This window comes from Apium graveolens, chromosome 5 (assembly GCF_009905375.1).
Source record: "Apium graveolens cultivar Ventura chromosome 5, ASM990537v1, whole genome shotgun sequence".
NCBI lineage: Eukaryota > Viridiplantae > Streptophyta > Magnoliopsida > Apiales > Apiaceae > Apium > Apium graveolens.
Genome location: NC_133651.1, coordinates 247,248,388 through 247,265,280, shown reverse-complemented (window position 1 = coordinate 247,265,280; position 16,893 = coordinate 247,248,388). Strand labels below are relative to the sequence as shown.

At 38.7% G+C, this 16,893-nt stretch overlaps 1 non-coding gene across 1 annotated transcript; it reads left to right on the top strand.

Annotated features, from left to right (window-relative positions):
- Positions 1 to 13,450: 13,450 nt before the first annotated feature.
- Positions 13,451 to 13,557, top strand: LOC141662610 (small nucleolar RNA R71). The gene has a single exon (XR_012550716.1). It is a non-coding gene; the product is annotated as a small nucleolar RNA R71 (small nucleolar RNA).
- The last annotated feature ends 3,336 nt before the right edge of the window (positions 13,558 to 16,893 follow it).

The window sequence follows — 16,893 nt, the reverse complement described above, 5'->3', positions numbered from 1 at the left end:
CCAGCTCAACACAACCAACTCAAACGAATGCGCCTATCTTCGCTTACTCATTGGTACTATATCCAATAGTCCAGCAGGAACTCGATATGAGCTCAAGCGTCCTCACATAGCTATACACACTCCTACGAACTCCCATTTCTAGTTTACTATAACCTCAGCTCTGATACCAACCTGTAAAGCCCCCAAATCTGGTGTCAGGGTGTAACATCTGGGACATAACGTCGAATTATTTTTATCAATAAATGATTATTATGTGAGTATTATGTGAATTTTTGATGAATTACCTGATGATTGATAATAATATTTGGATATTTATATAAAATAAAACGTGAGTATGTTAATTTTAATATGTCCAGAATAAATTATAGATAATTAAGGTATTTTTCTAGTAATTTTTGGAGGGTTATATGATTTTATAATAATTTATGAATTTATTAATTATTTTCCGAATAATTACGAAACTATATTATAAAGCCGGCAATATTCCAACTTCAACCGTTTTTACATTTTTACAACCCGAAACTCTTCCAAAAAATCCTTGCTAACCTAATCTGATAATTCCGGACATTTTCCGTGTTTTGACTTTTCAATCCGGATTAAGGTTTGACCCGTGCGCGACCCGGCGCAAAATTTTCGTTACAATAATCATTTCGATAAAGCAACAAAAACCGTATTCTCAAAAGATGGGATAATATTACATTATTTCCGTATAAAGTGGTTTATAGAAAGCCCGGTTTGGATAATAATCCAATACGGGTATCAAATCAGATCGTTTTTGCAGTTACTTAGCGGCTAAGTGACTAATTTATCGATCCAATACGATCCAACACGAACCAATATTCCATAAATATAAATAGCCTATTTGTTATTTCATTTTATTCGTATAAGCATAATCAATCAGTAAAAATACAGAATTTACAGAGAAAACCCTAATTATTCGTTCCATTCTTGAAAATCAAATACACAAACGAAGGCGTTATCAAACTCATATTCAAGCGTGCAATATATCAAATCGAAACTCTCGAAAAGAACTTTCTGAATCAATCAAACATTTTGGTACAGAAATCGAGGTTAATTTCTTATTTAATTATTTTATTTTGAATTATTTGTTGATCAAAATAGGAATTTTTGTTCTTGATGTTGTTTGTGTGATTTGATGCTTGAATCTTGTAGATAAATTCTTCCTGGTCATTTTGATATATTATATGACTAATTTGAAGTTCAATAACACATAGAAATTTGAGTTTAATTCTCAGAATTGAAGTTTAGGGTTTATAATTACTTTGAATGTTCTTGAATGAATTCAATTGAAATTAGGGATTTCATTTGTGATGATTCTGGATTGAAACAAATTACACCAGCGTATAGATCGTGAATAGAGGATTTGATTCAAGTATAAAACACTGCTATTAGAGTCGAGATGGAGCTCGCCGGAGTTTTGAACGCCGGCGGCGTTCTTTCGTTTCTCGGCCAAAATCCGGCGACTGGGGCACCTTCTGCTAGTTTAAAGGTCACGACGTAGTTCCTGGTATCACGGACTACTGATCTGCAAACTTTGGTTCAATTCTGGAAGTTTTCCGACCGCCGGAAAAGCTCCATGGCGGCGGCCTTGGAGTTCCGGCTAGAGATGCACAAAAGGCCCACCGGGCCGGGCTTTAACCGGGCCTTAAAAAGCCCGGCCTTTGACCGGGCCCGGCTTTTCGGACTTTGATTTTGACCTTGACTGGGTCGGGCTTTCCGAAAATGTCAGAGCCCGTTTGGGCCCTCGAGGCGGGCCAAACCGGGCTTTTTTCGGGCCGGATCAAATCGGGCCGGGCTTTTTTTTAATTCAAATCGGATCTAGTTTTATTAGAGATTCCGAAGACTACATATGTTAGCAACTAGATCATCATAAAAATGTATTAGTTTACATCGAATATTTTATGAAAATATTACTTCGTTGAAAACATTTAAGTTCGGCAAAAAATAAATATATTTATTGAATAATATGTTTTATCATTGTTATCCAAATATATATAGTATACTTACTATATATTCTTTCATTATTTATGCAATGAAGTATATAAATAATATTGTTTATCAAAAATATGTAAATATATATGTGTTTAAAGTATTATTTATATTTATAGTAAATGTGAATTCATAAATATATAAGAAAATATTTTAGAATAATCAGATTTTAACTGGGCTTTTTCGGGCTTTTAATCGGGTCGGACCAGGCTGAAGTCTTGGCTTTTAACCGGGCTGGGCCAGGCTTTGCCTCAAAATATAGGGTCCGTCGAGGCCCTAAGCCCGGGTCGGGACCCGGCCGGGCTTTGACCGGGCCGGGCATGACCGGGATTTGACCGGATCGGGCCGGGCCAGATTTTCGGGCCTAGAATTTTTGTGCATCTCTGGTTCCGGCCGGCCATGGCGGAGAAGAAGGAGGAGGGGGTGAAATTACAATTTTCACCCCCATAATTTGTAAAGCTTACAAATTAGTCCCTCTAATTTTAAAAATATACAAAAAATGGTTTTCAGTTTCTAAAAATTTCAAAAATACTATTTTCTTTTTATTATTAATTTCAAAAAATGTTTTTATTTATTTTAAATTCCAAAAATCAATATTTTCAATTCTAAAAATTATTTTTAATTCAAAATTAAATATGAATTAATTAATTAAATAATTAATTATTTTAATCGATAATTAATTATTTAATTGGTTAATTAATTTAAATATTAATTGATTGATTGATTTAATTAATTATTAAATAATTTTATTTGATTATTTAATTCGATTTAATTACTTTTTTTATTCAAAAATTCCGAAAAATAGTTTCGAGTTTTAAAATATTATTTTAAATTATTTTCAAGGCTTGATAATTATTATAAAAATTATTTTAAAGTCTGATTCAGGTGTTCGAACCCTATTATTTAATTATAAAATGATTCGAAGACACGTTTTAATTCCGAAAAATATTCAAAAATTTGTATTAAATAGACTGTTCATCCGTTTAATACGAAACGAATGCGTCTAAACTTAGAAAATATTCCGCTTTCAATTAAAATACTTTTGAGATATATGTGATAAGAAATATGTCATACGTGCCTTATGTGCTTATGTGTTATGTGAATTATGAGTCCACGTATCTACTAAGCTTTATATGATTAAAGATGATCCTTATCTGTTATTATCGGGCGGGTAGACGATAAGGATAAGCGTATAGACTCCACAATTATATATTGTCAGTTAATTGAATGGTATCTTTAATGATAGATACACATAGTGCGAGGCATTCAAAGCCAGACGGAGATTATAAAAGTAAAGCCTGATTACGTGTAGTAATGAAACGAGTGGATTCTGGATAGAGATAAACCTGAAATGGTGAATGATAAGAAAGGTCGAGTAGCCTGTCAATGGAAATACAGATACATCAGGACTGTGTGATATGGCAGATAGTTAAAGATCAAAGGTTTATCAATTGAGGCAAGTATTCCTAACCTTTCTTCTAAAATACTGCAAATATTTCTTCATTCCTATTATAAGTTCAGAATAATTAAATGTTTTTATATTTCGTTGTAATTACTCTTATTTATGCAAGTAGTTCTTTGATCTTGTTCCTTGATTATCGATTGATCTCTTAAGAAAATACCTATTATTCCGAGTTATTTATGAACCCTGAATTGGGATGTTTTGAAATCAAAATAATTTGACATCAAAATACTCCACGGACTGGATGGTTACGATGAGGGCCAAAAATGAGCTGGACCCTAAGGGTCAGGGATGGCTAGACCCTTGATTATTAGGCCATAGTGCCTGCGTACCCCATATGTTGGTGGATCTATGCAGTTGGGTATAGATCCGCACTATATCTTGACTAATCAGCAGGTTATAGTGCATAAGTTGGTTTCTAGTGTCTAGTCTAATTTATTGTTGATCGCCATTAACGGCATTCCTTCTTGAATTGTTTTGAATACAAAATCAAACAAAGATATGATTAAAAGAGATGAATAAGTGAAACGTTCCCTGTTCTTTTACAGGAAAAATGTGATTTATGATTAAAGGCCAATGAGGGCCGATGTTTTATTAACTCAACTGTTTTATATAAATAAAGATGTTTTAAAATCATTCAAAAATCGTTTCCAGAAGTTTCTTTGATCTGATACCTGGAAACCATTTATGATACTTGCTGGGCATTTTTGGCTCACTCTTGATTTGGGAAATTCTATTTTTTTCAGTATCAAATGAGGGCAAAAGTGAATAGCTTTCAATAGACAGCAAAAGTGAAGAGATTCCAACTGAAGGGGATTTAGAGGTATCATGGTGATCAATACGAGGAAATTAGTAAAGAGGTAATGAAATTGTATTTAGATATTGTAATTTTAGAAGGTTAGATTCTTGTTTCATACCATAACCTGTAAGCGATCTGGAATAATAAGGGGTTATCTGTATATTTGGTTTTAATATACAGGTTTATATTGTTTAAAGTTGTTTAGTGACACCCAATCCTAACCCCGGATTTGGGGATGTTACACAGGGGATTTGGTCGTCACTATGAAACCTCAATCCAAATCATCATGTTTAATCAATATACAAATGTCAGCGGAAGATATTTAGCATCTATGACCCCAAACTAATCAAAGATCTTTTAAGGTTACAGTTTTAGAAACAAGATATTGTTAGGGCGAAATCACGCACTAATATTCACGCAAGTATACGCGTTCGCAAGTAATATAGAATACTTTCTAGTTCGTTCCCTCAGAGACTCAGACTAATTTATTGTCTAATTTAACTCACTCACCAATGTATGACTACTTCTCAATGTTAAGATAATAACACTTAAAATTGTTGATTAAATATTAACTATAATTAACTACTTAATTAACCATTTAACTAACACTTCAATTTATCAATAATAAAACACTCATGAGATCACAACTTCATTATTACTTCCTTCTATAGCCATAGTTATTACCTTTAGCATGTGACAGTGATGATATTAATCGAATAACACAAAACTGATAAAAGCCAACTTTCATTGTACTAATACCATTCTACCAAACATCCACAATTAAGATAGAAGTTGAATAGTCATCAATTATGTTGAGTTCCTATATGTCTACAGAAATTGACAACAAAATGATTTAAGCACAAGTTATCCCTTTTTGATTACATAGGGCAAATAAAACTGTTAGAGTTACCCACTAATCATACACAACGTACATGAACCTATGCTAGCATGGCAAGTTCTAAATCTCAAGATCCACCGTCGCTTCACAAGAGATTAACACCCTATCTTATATGTTCGCGACGCACATAAGACGAATACGCACAACCAATACTAGATATCATGCAATCATCACATACTAAAGTATTAAACAATTAACTAAAGAATTCCATAATAAATCCGTTGCAACCCCATGATCACGATTAGCCCATAATAGAACTTATCGCCATCATGGGTTCATATGAAATCATGATAAACAAACACAAGAAAATAATAACTAAACTGATTATATTAAAACAGAGTACGTCACAAGAGTAAATATGTCAAAGCAAGAAAACTAGCATCCAACGTTACAACGAAACAAGAATCACAAGAATATATGCTTCCTCTTCGTTGCTGTGTGCTAAATCGGTCTTCTTCCTTATCTCTTTCGCTTATTGCAAAACACAATCTAAAACATAATCTCCTCTTAATACTCTGTGAAAAATGTCTCAAATCTACCTATATAATAGTCCCATAAAACTCAGATTACATAGAAGTGGAAGCCAAACAGAAGTAGAAGTCTAAAATAATATATCTTTTTCCCCGACCCTGCGCGGCCGCTCAGCATTTCTGCGCGGGCGCGCAAGGCTGCTGCGCGGCCGCTCAGCATTGCTGCGCGGGCGCGCAGGACCCTACTGGAAAAATTCCAGGTTTGCTCCGTTTCTTCGCCGTAATCTGCCCGTTCTTTTCCTCTCGCAATGGTGAACACATGCCAAGGCTTATTCTTGATGATTCCTCCTCCGAAATGCAACTAATACCCTGAAATGCATAAACACTAGAAAAACGCATCAAATACACAAAATACTTGATTTCAAGACACCAATTTAAGCCATTTTAAGACGTTCTAAGTGGTATAAAATGCCACTTATCACACCCCCAAACTTAAATCGATGCTTGTCCTCAAGCGTCACAGACTCAAAAACAAATAAAAATATGCATGAATGCAATCTATATGAAAATGCAACGATCCCCCTTACTACAATTAACCAACCAAATTGTCACGTCTCAACGAATGCAGTTAGACACTAAAGATCAATAAACTCATGCAAATGGACATACCGCCAGAAACGTGGTGTGTGCAAATGCTTAACAGATATGCTTTGGAACTAGACCAATTACTATGACTAGACTATCCTCAAGGCAATCCTACGATTATACAAAGAATAAAAATTCTAGGCACAAAGTGATATACAACACTACAAGAACTCTGGAGCTTACTACGGAATCGTGCTTTTTATTTACAACTCAAATGCTTATTTGACCGTGCAATGAGTGAGGTCCACAAAAGACTTATACAATGGTATCCATGTAACGAGCGTTAGGTTAGCGGATCCCAGACTCTAAAAGCCTTAGGTCACTAGGCACAAAGTCCCCTAAGAACTTAATAACTCGAATACCAAAGAGCCCACTCTTGATCAATTATGCAAAAAAAAATTTTTTTTTTTCTTTTATTATTATTATTTTTTTTTCTCTGAGCAAGTGCGTTTCGCTCCATCTTACTCAACCCTAGACTACTCGCATAACATGCGAGCCGGCTACTAGCCATTTGACGCCTAGCCACAACTAGCAACAAATTCCATTTTTACTCCATTTTTTTTTCTTTTTGATGCCTTTACCACTAAGAGCCTATTATCAAATTCTAAGCATAATAAATAGATTATCCTCGAAAATAATCAGATCATAACAACAATCTAGCCCTTAAGCATTCTCTAAGACTTAGTGAAAATAGAAGTGCTTCTAGCATGCATATCAACCTACACAACTTAATAACACTTTAATGCTATCACTACACTCGCATCAATATCACAATTCAGTCGATAAATCATTGCAAAAGGGATCATGGTATATGCATGAGCTATATAATATGACAAACAAATAAAGCTATAAAAAAAACTCTATAGCAAAAATTATGCAACTATATGAACTAACTATCATGAATATGCAGCTATATGACACACACAAAATATTCCTTAACTACCACCCCCAAACTTAAAATCTTCACTGTCCCCAGTGAAGGTAGTAGAAAGGAACACAGGGTATACCTACTCGGAGTCATCATCATCATCACCCTCAGTGGGTGGAGTATCAGGCGGCGGGTATGCAGAGTCCTCACCAAAAACTGGCCACTGGATATCAGCTCCAAGGCCTCGAAAAGCAGTCCCTAACGCAAGAGTGAGCTCCTGAGCAAACCTGCTCTGCGTCTCATACATGGCATCCATCCACCGTGAAAGCCTCCTATACTGGGCATCACCCATCCCAGCACCCTCCTGAGCTCTCGAAGAACCAGCCTCACCACGCCCTGGCCTAGCCATAGTAGCACCTCGTGCTGGACGTCCTCCTGGAAGACGATAACCCAGCCCATGCTCCTCAGGCTCACCACCGGTCCACTCCTGCATCCCATTCAGAGTGCCAGAATCTATCGGAGCTGCTGGCAACTGTAACTGCTCATGAGCCGGCTAGTTCACTCCTACTGCTCGGCATAGCTTCGTAACCGTGGATGCATAAGGGATGTTCATATGCTTTGCTCCCCTCAAAAACTTCAGAATTCCTTGGTAGATAAACTCACCAAGGTCCACATAGTATTCCTCATTCAGAATTCCCCACAACAACTGTGCTCTCTCAACTGTGACCTCGTGTGCATGTGAAGAAGGCAAAATATTAGCACATATAAATGCATTCCATGCACGGGCATACCTGTTCATGGCGATCGCCGGAAAGTGACGATACTCATTATTGGCTGGACTGCGGTTCCAAACTGTGCCCGGTTGACAGAGAGTCGCACAAATCAAATCCAAGTCAAAGTCCTCAGCAGTCTTTTCATTCCAGTTCTCCTCCTCGGGCTTCCTCTCTTGCTGTCCAATCACACGGCGAATCGCCGCAGGATGATAATCAACCGTCAGCCCACGAACTACAGAAAACCCATTCTTTTCAGCCTTCGCGTTCGCGTAGAACTCGCGAACAACACTCATCGGTACTGCTTCGGGTGACTCACAAAAAAACTATCCACCCCTTCTCTGCAATCATGGGTAACAACTCACCATCCCTCCCTGATGGCAAAAACCCCCTCTCCTTCAGAATCGGCTTCCTCAATAGCCTAGTGTACTCCTCCTCCGCGGCTCTGTCAGTTAACCGAGGCCTTACAGCAGTACCCCTTGATGAATCATGGGTTTTTGTGTTTTTATTTGTTTTTTTTTCTGAACTGTAAAAAAAAATTCTGGAACTCGACCCCTGCGCGGCCGCTCAGCATTTCTGAGCGGGCGCGCAGAAAGCTGCGCGGCCGCTCAGCATAGCTGCGCGGGCGCGCAGAGGGTCTCTGGAAAAAAAAAATTTCAGCCCCTGTTTTCTGATTTTTTTTGTGTTTTTGGATAGGTTATTAACTTCTAAGGGTTCCTGTAACAACAATTCATGGGTTGCCTCCCACGCAGCGCTTCTTTTTCGTCATTAGCTTGATGTTCCGTACCTTTCTCACGTAGTCAACAAAATGGCACTAACCACCTCTCGGTTTGCCATGTCCCCATATTAGTGTTTCAACCGCTGACCGTTAACCTTGAATGCTTGGTCCGAATCATTCTCAAAAATTTCCACCGCTCCATGTGGAAACACAGTTTTGACAATAAAAGGTCCAGACCACCTTGATTTCAACTTCCCAGGAAAAAGTCGGAGCTGAGAGTTGAATAACAGAACTTGTTGCCCTGGCACAACTAACTTAGGATGTAGCTTCCTATCGTGCCACCTCTTCACCTTTTCCTTATACATTTTGTTATTCTCGTACGCTTGCAGTCGAAATTCATCAAGTTCATTCAGCTGAAGCATTCTTTTCTTACCAGCTGCATCTAAATCTAGGTTCAATTTCTTCAATGCCCAGTAGGCCTTATGCTCAAGCTCCGCCGGTAGATGACATCCCTTACCGTACATCAACTAAAACGGTGACATCCCAAGTGGAGTTTTGTATGCTGTTCTGTAAGCCCAAACAGCTTCATCGAGCTTTAAAGACCAATCCTTCCTTGACGGACAAACAACCTTCTCTAGAATGCGCTTTATCTCTCTGTTAGACACTTCCGCTTGACCATTTGTTTGCGGATGATAGGCAGTAGCTACTCGATGATTCACATTATAACGCTGCATCATAGAAGTGAACTTACGGTTGCAAAAATGCGATCCTTCATCACTTATGATTACCCGAGGTGTTCCAAACCTTGTGAAAATTTGCTTATGAAGAAAATTTAGCACTGCCTTTGCATCATTTGTCGGTAAAGCTTTAACTTCGACCCATTTTGAGACATAATCGACTGCCAGCAAGATGTACTGATTATTGCAAGACGAGATAAAAGGCCCCATGAAATCGATTCCCCATACATCAAAGACCTCGACTTCAAGCATCACATTTAATGGCATCTCATCCTTCCTTGAAAAATTTCCCACTCTTTGGCAACGATCACACCTTAAAATAAACTGATGAGCATCCTTGAACAAGGTAGGCCAGAAAAAACCTGCTTGCAGAATACGAGCTGCCGTCTTCTCACCTCCATAGTGTCCACCATAAACCGTGGAATGGCAGTCTCGTAATATCCCCTCCGTCTCACAGAACGGGATACATCTCCTGATGATCTGGTCAGCTCCCTGTCTAAACAAATATGGTTCATCCCACATATACCACTTCACCTCATGCAGAAACTTCTTCTTTTGCGCGGATGTCAAATTAGGAGGCATTATGTTGCTGACAAGATAGTTTACAATATCTGCAAACCATGGTTCTTCCTCCTGAATTGCAAACAACTGCTCATCCGGAAAAGATTCATTGATTAACGTCCTATCTTATGAAGTAGAATCGGGATTCTCCAACCTAGAGAGATGGTCAGCTACTTGATTCTCAGTACCTTTTCTATCTTTGATCTCTAACTCAAATTCTTGAAGTAAAAGCACCCAACAAATGAGTCTCGGCTTCGAATCCTTCTTAGAAACCAGATAGCGAATAGCTGCATGATCAGTGAATACTGTCACTTTCGTACCAAGCAGATAAGATCGAAATTTCTCAAAGCCAAAGACTATAGCCAAAAGCTCCTTCTCAGTAGTGGTGTAGTTCAATTGGGCCCCATTTAAAGTCTTACTCGCATAGTAGACCACATGGAAGAGATTTTTCTTGCGCTGTCCCAGAACTGCACCTACCGCATAATCACTCGCATCACATATCATCTCAAACGGTTCTGTCCAATCTGGTGCTGTAATAACCGGTACCGTGATCAAACTCTCCTTGAGAGTCTCGAATGCTGGCAAACATTCATCATCAAATTTGAAAGGCACATCTTTCTTAAGTAAATTGCACAACGGCTTAGATATCTTTGAAAAGTCCTTGATGAATCGCCGATAAAAACCCGCATGACCGAGAAAACTACGGATTCCTTTCACCGAATTAGGTGGGGGAAGATTTTCAATGACTCCCACCTTGGCCTTTTCCACCTTCTGACCCTTGCTAGAGACCTTATGGCCAAGGATAATGCCTTCACGCACCATAAAATGATATTTCTCCCAATTAAGCACCAAATTAGTTTCCACGCATCTTTTGAGTACGGCGCGCAGATTATTTAAACATTCATCATATGAGTGTCCAAAGACGGAGAAGTCATCCATGAACACTTCGACGTTATTTCCAATCATGTCAGAGAATATAGCCATCATACATCTCTGAAAGGTGGCCGGGGCGCCACATAACCCAAACGAAACTCTACGAAAAGCAAATGTGCCAAATGGACAAGTGAAGGTAGTCTTTTCCTGATCCTCTGGTGTAATACAAATCTGATTATACCCGGAATAACCATCCAGAAGACAAAAATACTCATGTCCCGCCAATCTGTCAAGCATTTGATCAATAAATGGAAGAGGAAAGTGATCCTTTCTTGTGGCTTTGTTCAATTTCCTATAATCCATGCATACTCTCCATCCTGTAACTGTTCGAGTAGGGATGAGCTCATTCTTTTCATTTGCGACCACAGTGATACCTCCTTTCTTAGGAACACATTGTACAGGGCTCACCCACGAGCTGTCAGAAATAGGATAAATGATGCCTGCATCTAGCCATTTCAGAATTTCTTTCTTCACCACCTCCTTCATGATGGGATTCAGTCTTCGTTGTTGTTCCACAGTTGGCTTACTTCCTTCCTCTAGCAGAATTTTATGCATACAATACGAAGGACTTATCCCCTTGATGTCTGCTATGGTCCATCCTATAGCCGATTTGAATTCTCTCAAAATCCTTAAGAGCTTGTCTTCCTCACTACCTGAAAGGTCAGCTGAAATAATAACAGGTAACGTAGATGAATCACCTAAAAAAGCATACCTCAAGTGTTCAGGTAATGGTTTGAGCTCTAAGGTAGGCGCTTCCTCTATTGATGGTTTGAGCTTCCCTTCAGCGTTCTTGAGGTCAGAAGTACCAAGAGATTCAAATGGTATATCCAGCTTTCGCTTCCAGGGAGAAGCGTTCAGATATTGTAACTGCTCGTTGCTATCTTCATCATCACTGTCAAATTCCCCCACTAAGGCCTTTTCCAATGCATCAGACATTAGCATGTGCTCGAGTTCCGAAGTAACTGCGGAATCAATCACATCCACTTTTAAGCACTCCTCATCTTCTATAGGGAATTTCATTGCCTTGAATACGTTGAAGGTCACATCCTGGTCTTGGACTCGCATAGTAAGTTCACCTTTTTGCACATCTATCAAGGTACGGCCAGTAGCCAAGAAAGGCCTCCCCAAGATTATGGGAATCTTCTTATCTTCCTCAAAATCCAGAATAACAAAATCTGCAGGAAAGAAGAGCTTATCCACCTTGACGAGCACATCCTCAACTATGCCCCTTGGGTAAGTAATGGAACGGTCAGCCAATTGTAGCGACATGTATGTGGGTTTTGGATCAGGCAGATCCAGCTTTTTAAAGATCGACAAGGGCATCAGATTAATGCTTGCTCCCAAATCACAAAGGCACTTGTCAAAAGTTAGATTGCCAATGGTGCAAGGAATGGTGAAGCTTCCTGGATCTTTCAGTTTTGGTGGTAACTTTTGCTGCTAGAACAGCGCTGCATTCTTCCGTGAGAGCAACGGTTTCAAGGTCATCCAGTTTCACCTTCCTTGAAAGAATAGTCTTCATAAACTTCGCATAACTAGGCATTTGTTCCAGAGCCTCAGCGAAAGGTATATTGATGTGAAGTTTCTTGAACACCTCCAGAAACTTCCCGAACTGTCTATCCAGCTTTTGTTGCTGCAATCTCTTAGGAAAAGGTGGTGGAGGATAGAGCTGTTTCTCCCCTGTATTAGCCTCAGGCGGAGTGTGTTCAACAGTAGTCTTCCTTGGTTCTGCCGCTTTCTCCTTTTGCTTAAATTCTTCATCTCTAACTTCAGCTTCGACTTCTTTTGCCTTTTCAGCATCAGCTACTTTTCCAGACCTTAAGGTAATAGCCTTGACTTGCTCTTTAGCTTCCTTCCTGCCTGGTACTTTCGTGTCACTGGGAAGAGTGCCAGGTTGACGATTGAGCACTGCATTGGCTAATTGACCGATTTGATTTTCCAAGGTCTTGATAGAAACCGCCTGACTCTTGCACAACAGCTTAAGTTCCTCAAAATCAGCACTAGTAGGTGCAGCTGCACTTCCCTGTTGAGGATATGATTGCCTTGTAGCATACTGCTGTGGTTGCTGGAATCCAGGTGGGTTAAACTGTTTACTCACTCCTTGCTGATATGGTGGCTGAATAGCATTCTGATTATTCCCCCAGCTGAAATTTGGATGATTTCTGTTGTTAGGATGATAGGTCGCTGGCACAGGCTGCTGTTGTCGCTGATAATTATTCACATATTGAACAGATTCGTTGACAAGAGAACACTGATCCGTAGCATGAGAACCTGCACAAAGCTCACAAACCATAGCTATTTGATTAACTCCATACGTAGCCAGAGAATCAACCTTCATTGATAGCGCTTGGAGCTGGGCTGCAATAGCGGTGGCTGCATCAACTTCCAGAATACCTGCGACCTTGCCTGACGTCATCCTCTGAGTTGGGTTTTGATGCTCATTTGCAGCCATCATCTCGATAAGATTATACGCCTCAGTATAGCTTTTAGCCCATAAGGCGCCTCCAGCTGCTGCATCGAGCATGGGCCGAGATTGGGCCCCCAAACCATTATAAAAACCAGTGATTACCATCCAATCCGGCATTCCATGATGTGGACATTTTCTCAACATTTCCTTGTAGCGTTCCCAAGCCTCGCACATAGATTCTGTAGGTTGCTGCGCAAACTGAGTAAGAGCACTCCTCATAGCAGCAGTCTTTGCCATTGGATAAAACTTCACCAGAAACTTTTGCGCAAGATCTTGCCACGTAGTGATGGACCCAGCTGGTTCAGAATGTAACCAGTCTTTAGCCTTATCCCTCAGTGAGAATGGGAAGAGCCTCAACTTGATAGCCTCATCAGTCACGCCATTATACTTAAAAGTGCTGCAGATCTCGACAAAATTCCTTATGTGCATGTTGGGGTCTTCAGTTGCCGCTCCTCCAAAAGAAACAGAATTCTGCACCATCTGAATAGTGCCCGGCTTGATTTCAAAGGTGTTAGCTTGAATAGCCGGATGAAGGATGCTTGACTGAATGTCATCAATTTTAGGCCGAGAAAAATCCATAAGAGCTGGATCAGCTTGAACAATACGATCTCCCATGTTTACTGGTTCTTTCTGCTCAGTTCCTGAATCCGAATCCTCAAAATCTAACTTCTCCGGTGTATCAAGAACTTCGTCTTTCTCCTCAGCTGTATCTAAGGTCCTCTTGCGAGCACGAGAACGAGTTTGCATAAACGTTTGCTAAAGTACCTGAAACACAACCGAAAAGAGTAATTAACTACTACGTCCTAATCACTGAGTCCTAATGACCAATGATGGTAAGTACATAAACTAAACAAATACGCCGAGTCCCCGGCAGCGGCGCCAAAAACTTGTTAGGGCGAAATCACGCACTAATATTCACGCAAGTATACGCGTTCGCAAGTAATATAGAATACTTTCTAGTTCGTTCCCTCAGAGACTCAGACTAATTTATTGTCTAATTTAACTCACTCACCAATGTATGACTACTTCTCAATGTTAAGATAATAACACTTAAAATTGTTGATTAAATATTAACTATAATTAACTACTTAATTAACCACTTAACTAATACTTCAATTTATCAATAATAAAATACTCATGAGATCACAACTTCATTATTACTTCCTTCTATAGCCATAGTTATTACCTTTAGCATGTGACAGTGATGATATTAATCGAATAACACAAAACTGATAAAAGCCAACTTTCATTGTACTAATACCATTCTACCAAACATCCACAATTAAGATAGAAGTTGAATAGTCATCAATTATGTTGAGTTCCTATATGTCTACAGAAATTGACAACACAACGATTTAAGCACAAGTTATCCCTTTTTGATTACATAGGGCAAATAAAACTGTTAGAGTTACCAACTAATCATGCACAACGTACATGAACCTATGCTAGCATGGCAAGTTCTAAATCTCAAGATCCACCGTCGCTTCACAAGAGATTAACACCCTATCTTATATGTTCGCGACGCACATAAGACGAATACGCACAACCAATACTAGATATCATGCAATCATCACATACTAAAGTATTAAACAATTAACTAAAGAATTCCATAATAAATTCGTTGCAACCCCATGATCACGATTAGCCCATAATAGAACTTATCGCCATCATGGGTTCATATGAAATCATGATAAACAAACACAAGAAAATAATAACTAAACTGATTATATTAAAACAGAGTACGTCACAAGAGTAAATAAGTCAAAGCAAGAAAACTAGCATCCAACGTTACAACGAAACAAGAATCACAAGAATATATGCTTCCTCTTCGTTGCTGTGTGCTAAGTCGGTCTTCTTCCTTATCTCCTTCGCTTCTTGCAAAACACAATCTAAAACATAATCTCCTCTTAATACTCTGTGAAAAACGTCTCAAATCTACCTATATAATAGTCCCATAAAACTCAGATTACATAGAAGTGGAAGCCAAACAGAAGTAGAAGTCTAAAATAATATATCTTTTTCCCCGACCCTGCGCGGCCGCTCAGCATTTCTGCGCGGGCGCGCAAGGCTGCTGCGCGGCCGCTCAGCATTGCTGCGCGGGCGCGCAGGACCCTACTGGAAAAATTCCAGGTTTGCTCCGTTTCTTCGCCGTAATCTGCCCGTTCTTTTCCTCTCGCAATGGTGAACACATGCCAAGGCTTATTCTTGATGATTCCTCCTCCGAAATGCAACTAATACCCTGAAATGCATAAACACTAGAAAAACGCATCAAATACACAAAATACTTGATTTCAAGACACCAATTTAAGCCATTTTAAGACGTTCTAAGTGGTATAAAATGCCACTTATCAGATATCCAAATTACAAAAATAATTTTTCACTTTCGTTTCAAACTCTTTTCAACAAATTCCCAAACTCAAAATTTAACCCACTAGTATAACTTCGAAAACTTGCTTACGGATCTTCGTCGCTTGCTTTTGTATACTAGACCAACGATTTAATAACATAACTAATATATATATATATATGTAAACACAACTTTATATAATAGAACTTACTCTAGTTCCGCAAACCCTGGACCAACCCTTCCAAAAGCTTCTCATTTGCTTCCTCAAATTACGCGGTTAAACAGCGGAAGCTGATCCTCACTGGAGGTTAAATTTGAAAACAGGCAAGTATGAGCGAAAAAAATGCTCAGCAAGTTCAGTATAACATATAGATGGTCGTTTTGATATAAAACGATATCCGCATTATAGTAGAATATTTAAAATCATAATTGTTGAAACAGAAAATTTATTAAAGATTCGGATAATTGTTTCTCACTATATTCAAAACTCTTTTTGATATTTTTAAGCGAAATGCTTCAGCAATACTTTGAATCTTGACGAGAATAAAACTCGTAAAACAAGTGTGTACGGAAATATCATAAACAACAATAGCAAGAAATAATGATTATGGATTTAATGATAAACTTTATTCAAAACCGAACTCTTGACATTAATACTTATTTTTTTTTCATATCAAATTAGATATCAATACGAACTTTGATGCTCACATCTCATACTGAAGTCAACATCAATCATCTATGCTAATACCACATTTGATATTTAACCACAAGCTAAATATTCACATCAAGCAGAAACTAAATTAAAACCGTATTTCACCTTTTATTCAAAACCAAAACAGTTGATAAATCATTTATTCTATGATTATCAAAATAACTTAGAAACATCATTTTAGATTGGAACCAATTATGCACTATGTTGTTCCTGATGATCAGTCATGAAACAGTACCGGTATCCCGCAGCCATACCGTAAATATAGGTACTATCGGTATCCCGCAGCCATACCGTACCTATAGGGCGCCAAGAAAGGCATATATTCTCCTTACAAGATATTACACTTCTGTATAATAGCCTACGCTGGTCCGGTGCCTCGGCCTCTTACGCAACCATTAACCATCCAATCTCAAAATATTTTATTGAAAAGGAGCATAATCAATCGACACCCTAAATAAATTTATTCCCCCATTCACTTGGGCAGGAATACTTGCAACAA